Source organism: Ursus arctos, unplaced genomic scaffold (assembly GCF_023065955.2).
Source record: "Ursus arctos isolate Adak ecotype North America unplaced genomic scaffold, UrsArc2.0 scaffold_30, whole genome shotgun sequence".
NCBI classification, from domain to species: domain Eukaryota; kingdom Metazoa; phylum Chordata; class Mammalia; order Carnivora; family Ursidae; genus Ursus; species Ursus arctos.
Genome location: NW_026622986.1, coordinates 29,587,674 through 29,598,889, shown reverse-complemented (window position 1 = coordinate 29,598,889; position 11,216 = coordinate 29,587,674).

The following is an 11,216-nucleotide window of genomic DNA, read 5'->3' as shown; positions in this document are numbered from 1 at the left end:
TGCAGATGATGGATTCCTCGTGCTTCTCTGCGGGATGTGAAGGAGCTGGGCTGGTGCTTGAGTTCATCTCTGTTTTGCTTTTCTACTGTTGAATCGAATAATACCGCAGTGGAGGGTTTATTGGCATGTTTGCGACACACGAAATAACCGTTTTTGTAACTTACGCTGTATAGTTTCCTTTTACTCTGTTGACAGAATGTGTAACGAATGGCACACATTTTAAAATCTCTGTTAAATCGCCTCTCTGCTTTCTTAGCAAATATTTTAAACCTAAAGCTAAATGTTGAAATAAAGGAGTTAGAGACTTAACTGAGATGCAAACGGAGATCTTACTGGCTCCTAATTAATGACCTGCCCTCGGAATGTTGTTTTCAGCTACTTCTAAAGCACCGGAGGAACTCATCATCTGTTGTCGTATTAAATTTGGCAGATTTTCTTGCGTAGCTCCAATGTCTCAGGATCTGCCACCGCCTTTCTTCGTGAACAGATTTGAGTGCGTGCTCTTTCACCTTAAGAACAGGGAGTTCAAATTCTTGACATTCTTGGGGTGGGATGGTGGGGGGGGAGTGTGGCACACACGTAGAAAAATCCCAAACTCAGTACTCCAGCTCCATTTTGCGTGAGGGACTCCGGCGATACTGGCGTCTCTGGTCCTACTCCTTCAGAGAAGTGTCATTTTATCATTCTGTCCGTTGCTTTGGCGTTCTAAGATATTTCTAGAAGATGGTGCAAAAGATCTAAAATATACATGATAACGATGATTCAGTGTCTTCGTTAGAGCGTTATCACGTGTTTCCGTGGTTTTGTTCTTTTCTTTTTCCTCCTTTTGACTTCACTTACACAGAAGACACTAGAAGGGCAATGAGAGAGAGGGTTTAATCTAGAAAAAAACAGAACAGGGTTGTAGATCTAAAATATTGCTCAAATATTTTTGAGGGAATGGTATCCCTAATTCATTTTCAACCTTTTTTTTTTTTAAGATTTTATTTATTTGAGAAAGAGGGAGAGAGGCAGAGGGAGAGGTAGAAGCAGGCTCTCCACTGAGCAGAGAGCCCGACATGGGACTCCATCCGAGGACCCCGAGATCACGACCTGAGCCAAAGGCAGCCACTTAGCCAACTGAGCCACCCAGGCGCCCCAGTTTTCAACCTGTTTTGCCTCACTTTTGAGATAGTTGCATTAGCTTATCCCTGGGAGGTATGTCTTTAACACATTTAAAAAGCCAACTTAATAGAAAAAAATAAATGACATAGTCACGGAACGTTTTTGCTGTTTACGAGCCCCTCTTATATTATGACAGTGGAAATTCATGAAGTAAAAATTTAGAATTTAAGTACTTCTGTCATGTTGTCAACACATACCTAGGGAGTGTCTAGACTGAAGTCCGTTTCAAACCACTTTTTTTTTTAAAGCAGACCAGGAAATGGAGAAACCCAGACTCCCGCGTCTTACTCTTAGCGTGTGACATTTACACGTTATTCCCCTTCACGGACGACGGGCCCCGCGGTGAGACTCCCAGCCGGGCCTCAGGGTGAGCCGCAGACGTGGGGACACCCAGAGCCCGCCTTCTGAGATCCGTGTCTATTTTCTGAACCTCCCTTTGGTGTCAGAATCATTTTTCAAGCTTTGTCCTCGTCCCAGGACTTCATTTTAATGTATCCTAGTCAAGAACTGGGTGAAGGAAGGAAGCAAAGCTTTCCCAGGTACTGTGTGCCTGACGTGAATTTAGTGAAAAAAGATCCGTTCACGAGATTCAAACGCAGGAACTCATATGACTTCCTTCCCTCCCGCCCCCCCATATTTTCCTCACAACGGTGACTTGTCCCCGTTTCAGAGATTTGGAAGCTTTGTGCTCCGTGCTCTCTTTCGTTCCACACCACCCCCATCCTCAACCTCAAATCCACCCCAACATCTAGAATCATTTTTGTGACCTCTCCTGGACAGCAGTCATGATTGACTCCTCTAGATAAATTCCCTTCAATTTCCAAGCTAAGGAGAGGTTAGACATAATAATAATAATAATGATAATAATTACTTGGAAACTTAAAAATGGTTGAAAGTCCAAAAGAAAACATCCGAACGATCGCGTCTTACATACAGTTTTCACCACGAAGCAAACATTGTAACTATGCTCTGAACATCTGAGTGACATACCAACCCCTTTCCTGCCGTTTCAAATGAAGTTCTGGAGCACATTTTCATGTCTGTGTCGTCCCACTTGCTCAAGCAGGGTGCATGCACCCCCAGGTTGGACGTGTCCATACCCTTCGCAGACGTGCATTAGAATGGTAAGTCGGGACTTCAGAGAAATTCATCGATCATTTGAACGTGTGACGACAACTGTTCTGGAGTCTGGAAGCTTGGGTCTCGTCCCCAGCTCTTCCGCCAATGAACGGAATGGTCTGAGGCCATTCGTTTGATTTCTCTGGGAATCGGCTCTTGATCTGTGTAATTGGATGGGAAGATCTCTAAGACCCGCTGGAGAAGACAAACTCTGTGATTCCATTGGATTTGTTTTTTTTTTTTTTTTGAGAATATCCTTTATTAGGAACGACGTCCTCACACTCACTGTCAGAGTTTAGACCTGGGTGTTCTAAACGCCTAGAATGATCATATTTCATAAGATTCCAGATGGGTCCGGGGTAATCCCACTCCCAACCGTCCTTGCTGCTATCTGGCAAAAACACAAATTAACTTGTATTTGGTGACTGTCATCCCAGGACAGGAGTTAGTGTCCCAGTCTCTGCAGATTTCCTACTCTTTCTGAAATGTGTCCGGCCCCTCTTGAGTGGAATACACAGGACTTGCTTGTCCTGCTGATGTTGGCAGTGTGGTTCATATTTCAGTCATCCATTGTGTAAAGAAATTCTGCCTGAAGTGCTTACAGGCTATTCTAGGGAGATAGCCAGAGCCCGGTGTTTCATTTTCCTGGTGCCCCCCCTTCTCTTTGGAGAAGGGGATAAGCAGAGGAAGTAGATCAATGTCCCCCCAAAGCTGTTCCTTTTAGGGTACTCTGTTCGGATTCCGATGTCTCTAGACCCTTCCTTGCTCACCCTCCAGCTTCTTTGCAGGGATCCCGGTACATTAGCCACATTGTTTGTGGTGCGTTTTTACAATCCCCTGTCATGTCTGTGTGCAGTTTGGCAGGCTGCACATTGGAGTGGGGATTTGGAGAGCTGGCCCGCTGCCCCTCCCCCCCTGCCCCCTGCCCCCCCCCCCCCCCCCAGGTCTCGGGCTAAACACAAGGCCTGCATTATAAAGCCCTCAGCATCTGTACCGCCTGGGCGCCAGCCCAGCCCGAAGACCTGTGAACACCGGGAAGGCAGCGTGTGTTCCGAAGGAGGCAGCTCCAGGCTGAGAACTGTGCAGCCTCAGGATGTGGACACCGGCAAGGCTCTCAGCTCCTGGAAGGGGATCCTCGTTCTTTGACATGATCTGAAGGGGACCCCACGGCAGAAAGATTGGGATGGTGTCTGCAGGATGCCCAGACTACTAGGTAGTTGCCTAAGAAATCAGCCAGTCTGGTTTTCCTCTGTTTGGTCTTGGGGCATAAAAACCTGCTAGAAAATGCAAGTTTTGTTTTCTTCCTTTGCTTTCTTTTTCTGACTATCAAGTTAGTGAAGACGATAGTGAGCAAATTTGTAAACTACCCCAAAATGGCCTTTTTTTTTTTTAATAGAAAAGTAGTGGAAGAAAGGGAGGATTTGGGGAGGTTGCTGTTGAATCGCCTGTGCGCAGTCGGGTCTTTCCATTCATTGCTCTCAAGTGCCTGAACGAATCTGCTGGGCCCTGGGTAGGGGATGTGGGGGCAGAGGTGGAGGTGGGGGCGGGAGGGGCTTGGGGAGAATATGTGCTCTTTGAGGGTCATTATAACTCCATTTCATGAACTGGATGGGACCATTAAGTAAAATCCACTTGTAAAAAGTGGCCGCCCTCACCTCTCTTGTGATCAGGGGGGACTCCACTCCCCTGTATCGGGACCTGCATTTCAGGACCAAAGCGAGAAGAGCCCCTGTACTGCTTGGACAGCAGGGAGCCGCTCTGAGCACACCAGCGGCTCCAGCCACGGACCCTGGCCACGGTCACCTGCTGCTTCAGCGGCAGCTGCCTGGAATTCCCTCCAGCGACAGTCCCATAATACTGAGTCCAAAATTCGAGTTCTCTACGACAGGCGAACCGTTCCTGTGCTGGGTGGTCTTGGATAAACTCGAGAACCGAGGGTGTGAAGCCATGCTGTTCTTCACTTGGACCGTCTGCGGAACCTTCTGGCAGCAAGCTGGGCCTCCCTCAGAGAGTTCCAAATCTCCCAGTGGTCCATCCACTGGTTGGGTTCACTCTTCTGAGGATCCCATGACTCCTGACAACTGTCTGGACCCATGCGAACCTCCTGGAAAGACGAGGGGACTGGTCATGTGTTTGGTCTGACCCTTGGAACAGGGACGCTGGATGATTTGAGAAATCTGAGTGGGAAGATGGGCAGGGAGGCAGCCATTTTGTGCCCAAACCCAACAAAGCTCCTAACCCATAAACCCGTAAACAGATCCTCTCACTTAACTCCCAGAAAAGCCCTGTTAAGTGGGAAGGTGATTATCCTTGTTTTATCGATCAGAACACTGTGGGCTAGAGAGGGCAAGTAACTTGCTCAAAGCCACCCATCTGGTGAGCAGGTTTGTGCAGAGCCCACCATGCGAAGGAGGGCCAGCCCCAGATGGAGCGCCAGGTCTACTGTGCTTATTGGCAGCCCCTCGAGCAGGTGCCTGGCACGTAAGCCACACTCAGTGTTTTGTCGGAAACACGAATGACTATGCTATGCTGCTTTGAACATGTATGGGTCCCTTTCTCAGAGGACACATTGAAATCACTCATTAGACATGGTGGCTTCCGATCAATCAGATTTTCATTCCGGGCAGGTAGGAGGAGTCCAGCGTGAGTGAGACAGACAGGATGTGCTTGAAGTTCCTCAGATGCCTGGTGACAGACCCACTGGAACACCTAAATCTGCCTTCCGGGTGAGCTCTTCCTGAGCGTCAAGTTCAATGCCTCCCGGAAGCCATTGTTGCTGCTGTAACAAATGGCCACCAGCGTGGTGGCATCCCACGGTGCACGTTCATTCTCTTTACATGTCTGGAGGACCCGGGGGACGACCTGTCTCCTTGCTTTTCCAGCTTCTGGAGCCCCGTGCATCCTCGGCTCGTGGCCCTTCCTTGTGCCGTGCCAGCCTCTGTCTTCCACCCTCACATCTCCTGTTCCTCGTGTATCAAAAGGGAATAGCTGTCCCTCCCCCTGGAGAAGGAAGTGGCTAGAGGACCCCATCCCCTCCTCGTCCCGGCTTGGGCGCGCAATGTGAAGCTGGGGCGTTTTCCTGCTCCGCAAGGTGAACAAGCCCCACCCACGGCCCGGGCGCCATCTTGTCTTCATCAGCATCAGCCGTTAGTCCACTGAAGTTGGTTCCACTGGCTGCTGCCCACTCTGATGCCAAGGTACCGGTGGAAGAAATACAGAAATGGAGACATTCCCTTACCCAAGCCCAGGGCGATTTTATTCCCCACCTCTCATCTCACAGGGTGACTCGGGTTCCCTGGACCCCAAGGTGAGGTGAGAGTGTGATCTTTTTCATTTCATGTGAACCTCTCAAGACAGGCTGGGGGGTTGGCTTCCTGAAGGAAAGGCAGGGAGGAAGCCCTCTTTCTGTGTCTTCTCGCTGCTCAGGATTTTTCCGTAAAGACAAGTGTAATAGAATGATGGAGACCCCTGTTATTCTGTGTTCTTAATTGTGTGTATCAAAGAGGGCATTTCTCCCACACAAAAGTGCTTTTAGAATGGAACTTCTGAGATTCTGGTGGGTGAGGGGCAGGACATATCTGGGCAGGGAATGGCTTTCTCTTGGCCCCTAATAAATGACACATGGAAGTGAGCATCCAGTCCAACTATGTATGAGCTCGACCGCTCCTTTAGAGGCTTTCTATCTCTGCGCCTGAGAACTAGTTGTGACTGCCGATTGGCTCACTGGTTAGGCAAGTTCTGGTGCTCATTCCCATGCTTACAATGGAGGAGACCGGAGGGCCTCGACTCCTTAATTGCATCGGGGCCTGGAGCTGCCTCCTGGGCTCCCCTGGTGTGACTGGTGGTGGCCCAAAGGGGGGGGGGGCGGCTTGAAGCCCTTCTCTGTGCCGCTGTGCTGCCCGCACCACACCCCCAGGTCCATCGGAGGCTGACCCTCCATTTTGTGGATTAGACGGGCCCTTTACCTCTGCAGCTTTTCCTTTTTGACTCCATTCCAGCCCAACCCTCTGCTGCTTAGCATGTCCATTCGAAGAAGGGGGAGGAGAGGCAGTGACGTCTATGCCGGCCTGCTTTCCTACTCACCAACAGCTCTGGTGAAGGTAGAGGTTTTCAGCTACAGCAGTGTCGAAGATGAAGCTTGGGGATTAGGTGTCTCTGCTTTCCATTACTGCAGATAGAAGAGCTGGCGGGGTGTCCGCCCCCATAGCCAGCTGGCTGGACAAAGGTGAAAGGAGAGGAGGAAAGAAAGAGGCATGTATCAATCCGTTTTTTCCATCACCCTGGCCCTCTAAGGTACTCTGCCTGGCCGGTGTTCCCTCTCTGTCATGACCCGGGAAACTGCAGCTCTAGAGGCATATCTGAGTTACCCAAAGACACAGAAAGGCCTGTCCCCAAGGGCCTGTCCTAGACTGTGGGAGAGCTGGGATATCTGTCCTCAGCGTGAACAGTATAAAAGAGAAATCTACAAGGGCGCCTGGGTGGCTCAGTCGTTAAGCGTCTGCCTTTGGCTCAGGGCGTGATCCCGGAGTCCTGGGTTCAAGCCCCACATCAGGCTCCTCCGCTGGGAGCCTGCTTCTTCCTCTCCCTCTCCCCCTGCTTGTGTTCCCTCTCTCGCTGGCTGTCTCTCTCTGTCAAATAAATAAATAAAATCTTAAAAAAAAAAAAAGAGAAATCTACAGTGTAAGTCTTAAACTTCAGGGAAATGCTGCTGTGCCTTACCACCGAAAAAAAGATGTTTAATATCTAGATGAAGATATCCCTAATGAAAGAGGTCACCTTGACTTCACGTCTTAAAAAAAAAAAGTCCCCCATTTATGTCAACAGATGTCCCATTTGATGTCTTAGAACGGTGCTTTGCACCCATCAGCCACTGAATTTAACGTCTTCGATGATGTGACAAGAGAGTCCCAGCTTGATCTTTGAGTCTCCGCGGATTTTCAGTGAAGACGGACGGCTGCGATGTAGTGAGAACCAATGTTCACGACGCGCTGATGTTTGCAAATCAATACAATATGTTGGCTTGCTCAGAACTTCCCCATTTTGTTAAGGATTACATTTCTACATAGTTTGCAGACTAGATGTTAATCAGTGGCTGTTGGCCAGAGAGAGGGCCAACCCTCCCAGCAAATAAATGCATGTGAGGTGTCGGAGAGGAAGAAGAGGAAGAAGTCCTCAGAAGCCTGAAGAATATGAAACCAGTTAAGGACTCAAAGGTCATTTTGTTCAGGGCAAAATTCCTGTGCCTGGTGCTGACAGTTTGCCCTCTGGTGTTTTCAGAGCTTAAAGGATCAAGCTCGTCCACATGAAATATGGAATGTCCAATACAGAAGCCCCATGAAGCCCTTCAGCCCAACCATTTTGCCCTGTAATTAACACGGCTCCAGCTTCCTGCTGGAAGCATATAGGCATGGCCTCGCTGAACTTACTGGCTGGTACCTCTAGAGGATGTTTAAAGAAGCCTTCTAGGTAAAAAAACAAATGGAATGCTCGACAGTCCCTAGCTCAGTGTAGGCTGTGTGTAGGAGGGGAGAGTTCCTTACCTTTCCGCGTGTCTAAATCAGTTCCCAGTGGCAATGGAGCTTTGTTGCCACCATGTAGAAATCCCACCAAGGTTGACCCGAGAACGTCACCGTCAAAACTGACCGCCATCTAAGGGAGGGGTGAACGATGATCTTCCACTTACAAAAGAAAAAAGGTTAATTTTCTTGGAGGTTGATAAGGTAGAGTAGGCATTTCTGTTACGGGATGTTGACTTTAAGAGCCAAGAGAGATGGATTATGGGTAGGGAATAAGGGACTGAGTCAAGAAGGTAAAGTTTGCCTTGGATCTGCTTCCATCTACCTGAGCTGAAGCCCACCTACTGTCTTTGGGTATCTGTCACCATGATGCTGATCTCCTGGGACTGTCCACATTTAGCTGCAGAGACCCAGTGCAAGAAGGGCCCTGTACCCCGGGCCATGTCAACTAATCTTCCCTCCAGACTTGGAGCTCGTAGCTAGTCAGAGCTGACACAGTCTTTTAAGCTAAGGTGTAGATGGCTCTTAAAGGCTTAAAGTTATCCTTTTTTTGTTGAGCTTTGCATGCAAAAGAAGACTTTAACCCCTTAAAACTTAAACCAAGTATTTGAGTCCCATGGGAATTCTACGTGCCGTTGATAATGTAATATTTTTGGGCAAAGGGGCCAGTTGGTGTCTTTCAGCACCTAACAGTGCAATTTATTGAATAATAATATCAGCTAATGCATAAGGTGGCCTCCAAGTCTGGAAATGTGGCAATTATTTTATCGCATAAGAAATTAATATCAGGAAATCACGGATGTAGTCGCCTATGTTTCTAGACTCAGTGGATATCCCGCGTATTGAGCACCTACTATGAGCTGCCCATGTTTTCTCACTTAATCATCCCAATGGCCCCAAAGATGTAGATATTGTTATTTACCATCCCCAGCTTACATAGGAGGACACAGAGGCTTCATTAGAGAAGCTGCATTGAGTAACCAAACCCTCACAGCTTGTCAGACTCCAGAGCTGTGCTACTGCCTTCTCCTCTCCACTGTGAGCAGCCATGGCTTCTCCACCCAAATCAGGAGCTGACGGAAGGGCGCTGTGCTCCTGTGTCTTCAGGCTCTGTGTCCTGGAGAGTGCTTTCCGTTGGTTTTTTGGGTGGAGCCACTGTCTTGCCATTTCTCCCTCGTTGGGGAAGCCTAATCACATAACCCTCTCTCCCAAGAGGAGAAGTTACTTGCCCTGCGCCTCATGGCAGACGATCGTCAAAGCTGGAGTAGAGACGCACAGCCAGGGTGCTCAGGGCTGGCGTCCTGAGGGGCAGCGTTCTTGGCAGAGGTTTGCTGTGTTTAGATGCCATTGCTTGGTGGTCATTGGTGGTCTTCAGGACCACCATCATCATGGTGGACCACCGTGCTTCAGAGCCCAGCATCATCTCCAACGCGGAAGCTCTGGTTTTAAAATCCCCTTCCACGGTAAGAGGAGGACATAGTTTCTTCTTGGATGACCTGTGAAGAGTGGTCATTTGCTTTCGAATGGCTTGCTTGCCCACACACTTGAGTGGATAACGGGTTTCCAGGCACCTCTTGGAGACTTGCCTCCTTTAATTATACATGGCTGGTAAAAAGCAACCAAACTAATCACAAAACACTCAGTCCAATAAAAGAACGCACTTTTTATAATGGAGAAATTAACCAGGGTTGAGCAGTAAAGGTTAGGGAAACGGCCATAAAATATAATTATAATAATAATATTATTAATAGTGGTACGCTATACAGGGCCTCTCACCTTTCATCCTGGATCTGAGAGTGACTGGCTAACGTTGATTAACATGACTTGCCCTGTCAGAACTATGTATGGATCTAGGAGAAGAAGCAGGGCTTCTGTTTGTTTGTTTTTATAAATGGTACCCGTTGTCGTGTTCAAAATGAAGTTGGAGATGCAACTCTGGAGCGTTTGTCCAAGGACCGGAAGGGCATTCCAAACCTGCGTATTGAAAGGAAGTGGTAAATATCCAGGACTGAGATTTCAGAAGCCCCCAAATTGTCAGGTCTCCTTATCACTGACTTCCTGTGATATATGGGTCCAGTCTTCCTTTCTTTTGGGGAAGGAGATGGTGGGCTTTACATGGTGCCCCTCCCCCTCTGGAGTTTGAACAGAATTACCATAAGGACAGAATTTTAAAAGCCTGTTTTCAACTTGTGGTGCTCTGTACTTCGCCTCTGGGTGTGTTTGGTTTCTATTCCCAGGCTTGCTGGGCTTGGCCAAGAAGCAGGTTTGGTTAGTGATTGAAATTGGTTCCCGAGGACCTGGATCACAGATGCTGTTGCTTTGGAAGAAGGAATGAAGGTGAGGGGGAGGACCCAGCACACGTGGCCAACTTTCCAAAGGTGGCGTGTCAGGTGTGAGTTTCCCCATGAGTTTGGGGTGGAAGGGTAACAGCCTGGGGGACACCAGAGCCACCCAGAGCTACCCATTGGATGGAAGATCTGGGAATGGGCAGGGATAGAAGGGCCCTGAAAGATTCCTTGATTAGTAGACTGGGCTGCCAAGGTCGGCCCTGTAACAGGCAGCTCTCTCTCCCTTTCATCGTCTAGCTATGGCAGAGCGGTAAAAAGTAGATTCTGGAGCCAGATGGCCTGGATGCAAATTTTGGCTCTGTCACTTGTTAGCAGACTACTTAACCTCTCTAGGTGCTAGTTGCTTTGTCTGCCATAAGAGAATATTGTATGCATTTAGTTATTGTGGGGGTTGAGTGAAATACTGTACATAATGTCCTTAGAACTATGTTGGGCACCAATTCAGCCTATAACATCGAAGAGTTATTATTATCTCTTTAACTACTGAAGTCTTTCCAGAGTTTAGTTACCAGTGGATTACCTGGCAAGGATTAGGTAATGACAGGGTCACAGGAGAGGTATCCTAGACAATCAGGGATCATTTGATAGGGAGAGCAGAGGGCTATAGAGATATACTTTCCTTGTTCTATCTCTGCCATTCAGAATCCTGCTTGGGACCTTCTAGTGGTCCTTGAGCAGTGCACTTAAAACTGCGTCTCTAGAATATATATGGGCAAAGGGGGGACCGGGGTGGGTGAGATGCTAAGTGGTGCCAAACCCAATACTTTGGAAAATGATTCCAAATAATTTATTCAGGATAAACATCCCAGATTGGGAGAATCTTCTGGAGTCAGCATGGAAGATGCATGGAGGGTGGGTGGAGGTGTGCTGGAAGGGACACTTGAGGAGGCCCTAGAATTGGGATGACGCTATCGGGGAGGATGCTTTAGTGCATTTCTGTTTCTAGATATGTTTAAGACAATAAGCCTCATATAAGAAGCCTTAATGAAGACTGGTTTTGCATCCCAAGGAGGCCAACCATTATATTTTTTAGGAGCTCTGAAGGTGGCTAGTTACTATCTGTGATATC